The sequence below is a fragment of the Balaenoptera ricei genome, chromosome 9 (genome assembly GCF_028023285.1).
Source record: "Balaenoptera ricei isolate mBalRic1 chromosome 9, mBalRic1.hap2, whole genome shotgun sequence".
In the NCBI taxonomy this organism is placed as follows: Eukaryota; Metazoa; Chordata; class Mammalia; order Artiodactyla; family Balaenopteridae; genus Balaenoptera; species Balaenoptera ricei.
The window spans coordinates 97,393,798-97,397,729 of NC_082647.1; the positions used below are offsets into that span (position 1 = coordinate 97,393,798).

A 3,932-nucleotide genomic window follows, 5' to 3' on the forward strand; every position below is an offset into this window, starting at 1 on the left:
TGGTCTCACTTTTCCAAACTGTTCCAAAGTCTCTTCACCCTGATCATTAGCATATCATCTGAAGGCTGGACTTTCCCCTGAGATTAAGTTCCACAACCCTTGATATTTATGGTCTCAGGTCTGTTTAATCTGGAAAATACCTCCTTTGAAGCCAGTTGTTTCCTTCCTCAAAATCCTCAGGTCTCTGTTGTGTCCACATGACTCTGTAAGGAGATCATAATTTGTTCTAAGACACACACGGATCACTCTCCTTGAGTCTCTCATTGGACCACCAGCCTGTCCTTGTGTTCTGGGCAGTTATTGCCAGAAAGAACCATTCCTTGAGAACAGCGGAAGGCACATGTGGGCAGAGAAGACACCTCCATTTCTCAAACTCACAGTCCAGAAGCCAAGATCTGGAGTCAGTTGAGTCTTCCCTTGTTGACGCACAGATTCTTTCCAAACGCCCACATCCCATTCTTGGCTGGACCCCACGTCCACCTCCCAGTAATGGCAGCCAGAAGTGAACAGAGGGAATCCCAGGACACAAGTTGTATGGCTGAATCTCTCAGGTCAGGACCTTTTCTTCTGCTTGAAAAACCCACAACAGACAGTTTTCAGGTCCTCAGAAATGATGAGGTTCTTGTTGGCTCTGTCAACATCCAAGGTCACATCCACTTGGAACTTCTGTATCCTTGGGTTCATCTGGAGGACAGCCCTCAGCTGGGGCCCTAACTCCTTAACCTTTGAAACCAGAGCTCAGAGCTTGAGAGCACACTTGAGGTCATTCTTTTGTGAGACCACAGAGCAGTTGGGGCACAATAAACCCTCCCCATCAGGCTCCTTCTGCAGTGAATCGAAGCATTGGAAGCAGCAGACATATCCACATTTCAGGTACATGGGATTTTCAAGATAAGTCAGGCAAACCATACATTTACTTGCTTCTTTAAAGTGTTCAGCCATGGGTCCTCTCTGCTCAACTAGGTCCAGCTGCTTCCCCTGACAGCTCAGTTCTAGGCATTTTCCTATGGAAATGCCACTGTGCTATTTGAATGCCTTCTTAATTATAGGTCAAAAAGAGCACAGTGACCTATTATCAAAAAATATTTTAATTATCTACCTATTGACAACTTGGTTAGGTCCTCCTTTTATTTTACTGAAAGCAAAGAATTGAAAATGACCTAATTTACCAAAAAAAATTTTTTTTTACCCAGTCATTAGCATTCTTCACTTTCTAGGAAATATGACTCCAAAAAAGCTTATCACATGCTACTGATTATACTGTTCAACTTTTTCTCAGAGGCCTTTTGCTTATGGAGCTAAAATAGATGAAACTGGGGTTAAAAGCAAAATTGAAATTGTGTATTTTAGAACTTTTCTTTTTGACTGTAAGCAAAGGCATATATTAATGTCACATTTCATTTTGTAAGGACATCTCAAAATGCGTAGTAAAGATATGACAGAAATACAGACAGACAATGGAGGATATTTATTTGTATATAAGTGATTTCTTCCCAAAATGGGTTGAAGTCAATTATGTTTAGGTAATTACACATTTCACAGAATTGGAATCAGTATATTAACATTTGAAAGGGAAAGATTAATACTAATTAAATCAAGCTGGTTTTCTAAATGTGTAACATATTTTGCTTAGGTCATTTTATACTAGATTTGCACTTGGGGAAATTTTTTATTTGCTTTTGAAACTAAATAGATGTTCTACTTTTAGGAGTATAGTTTAAATATTTTATGCAAATTGCAAGAGAAAAGAACTCGGTTGCAAATAAGTACATGCTTACAAAATGTACATTAAGTACTGTTGAGCATATTATTTAAAGTATAATCTGCAATATACTCCTGTTAAGTTGCTTAAACCTAATGCTTTGGAGCGAATTGTGTCCCCCTGACATTCCTAGGTTGAAGACCTAACCACCCCCCACCCCCTGCCCACAATGTGACTGTACTTGGAGAAAGGGCCTGTGAGGAGGTTAGAAAGGTTAAATGAGGTCATTAGAGTAGGTCCCTAATCCAACAGGGCTGATGCCCATATAATGATAGGAAGAAACACCAGAGCCCTCTCTCTCCTACGTGAGGACACAGGGACAAGGTGGCCGCCTGCAAGCCAGGAAGAGGGTCCTCATTAGAACCGGACCATACTGCCACCTTGATCTCAGACTTCCATCTCGAGAACTATGAGAAAATATATTGCTGTCATTGAAGCCCCCCAGTCTATGGTATTTTGTTATGGCAGCCCAAGCTAAGATACCTAATATGTACATGGTAGGATTTAATAAATGAGCAGAAAAGTGGTTGATGAGTGACAGTGAGCAGGAGATTTGTACCTTCATAAAAAATGAGTATGGATTTCATATTTTGCTAACTTTTACCAAAAGTTAATGAAAATGTTTCTCTTATGAATTTGAATAAATATTCAAGAGAACACAAAACACTAACTTACCTCTAATATATGTTTCTTATTAGAAAATAAAACGTTGACATGTTGGAAGAACATGTGGGTCTTTTCACCTTGATATCATGCAAATTGTACCAGTGAGACTAGACTAAAACACAGATAAATGAGCATATTCACTGACCTCATCCTCTTTACTGAGATGGTGAAACTGCAGAGAAAGGGTGCTTCATAGCAGACTGGTATTTCCCAGCATGCTGCTTTCAAATCTTGAATATTTCAAGATAGCTAGCTAGCTAAGTACAGAAACCCATCATGAGTTTGTCACCTGGGCGAATAACACGCTGCCATCTTCCATATTTCCAAGAAATGTTCTTTTTACTCTGTTCTCAACGATTTCTTTCCTCAGGAACAACACCTTCTTTGCCGGTAGTGAAGACCAAAAACAAACAAACAAACAAAAAAAACCATCACTTCTCCCCGCTACTACATAATTTCATTACAGACTTGAAATCAAAAACATCCAAATATACATCAGCTTACCTGTTTAAGGTATTGTCTCAATCTGTCCAGGCTGCTATAGCAAATTACCATAGACTGTGTGGCTTAAACAAGAAACGCTTATTTCTCACAGTTCTGGAGCCCAGGAAGTCCAAGATCAAGAGGCCAGAAGATCTGGTGTCTAATGAGGCTCCTCTTCCCAGTTTGTAGATGGCTGTCTTCTCATTGTAACCCCATATGACAGAGAGTGAGAGTGGGCTCCAGTGTTTCTTCTTATAAAGGCATTAATTGTATTCATCAGGGCAAGGCCCTCAGGACCTAATTATCTTACAAAAGCCCAGCCTCCAAATACCATCACACTGGGAGTGAAGATTTCAACATACGAATTTTGTGGGGATACATTCATTCCATAAGAGTTATGCTTTGCCTTAACAGAGATAAGCATAAGACACAGAAAGACATGATACCCTATTACCTTTAGTTCATGGTGCCATTTTGCTTAAAGAGGGCTCTCAAATACCTGTAGTTTGAGTTGCCTCTGCTCAGTGTCCCAGAGGTTTCTATACCCAAGACAAAGTACCATAGCATGATTTGGGTCGGATGAGATCTCTTCTGTAAGGCAGAAGATGGGAAATTGTGGAAGGCAAGACAGAAAAGGAGAAGCAGCCTGATGCAGGTGCATTTGTAAGCAGATGAATACAGAAAGAATATATATATATAGAGAGAGAGCGAGAATTTGGAAATTGATTCCCTTGAAATTATCTGAATCTATATACCTCTTGGAATTTCTTCATGCACCCCCAAAGCTATGCAAACCCCAATTCAAATGAAATATTCCTACTACTGCTAATAATTTTCATTGCAATGTACTAAGAGGCTACTTTAAAGTAAGTATTATATTATGCTCTTCAAATAGATCAGCTCATTTAAATTGTGTCCATCAGGTGAGAGCCATTATTAACCCCATTTTACAGATGAAGAAATTGGGACTCAGAGAAGATAAGTAATTTGCCCAGAATCTCACAGCTAGTAAGTGCCAAAG

General features: G+C 39.6%; 1 pseudogene; it reads right to left on the reverse strand.

Annotated features, from left to right (window-relative positions):
• Positions 1-297: 297 nt before the first annotated feature.
• LOC132371308 (ret finger protein-like 4A-like protein 1) lies at positions 298-942 on the reverse strand (annotated as a pseudogene).
• Positions 943-3,932: the final 2,990 nt, after the last annotated feature.